Below are 323 nucleotides of genomic sequence, written 5' to 3'. Positions count from 1 at the left end.
GTGTTGGTGTGTTTACGTTCCCGTAGCTTAGCGGTTCGGCGCAACAAAACCCAATAGAATAAGTACTAGGCTCTGAAAAAAAATGTTCGAGTCGAATCATTCGAGTAAAAGTTCTTCATAGCGGTGCTCTAGCATGGCCGCAGTCTAATGACCAAAACAAGTGAAAGATAAAAAGATCTTCCCCCTCTCTCTATATATATATGTATGTATGTATATATGTATGTATATATATATATATGTATATATATGTATATATGTGTGTGTGTATGTGTGCGAACGCGTGTATGTGTGCGTGTGTGCACATACCCAAACACTCACACGCA

The sequence above is a fragment of the Octopus bimaculoides genome, chromosome 17 (genome assembly GCF_001194135.2).
Source record: "Octopus bimaculoides isolate UCB-OBI-ISO-001 chromosome 17, ASM119413v2, whole genome shotgun sequence".
NCBI classification, from domain to species: Eukaryota; Metazoa; Mollusca; class Cephalopoda; order Octopoda; family Octopodidae; genus Octopus; species Octopus bimaculoides.
Note: the sequence above shows the minus strand (reverse complement) of the source record.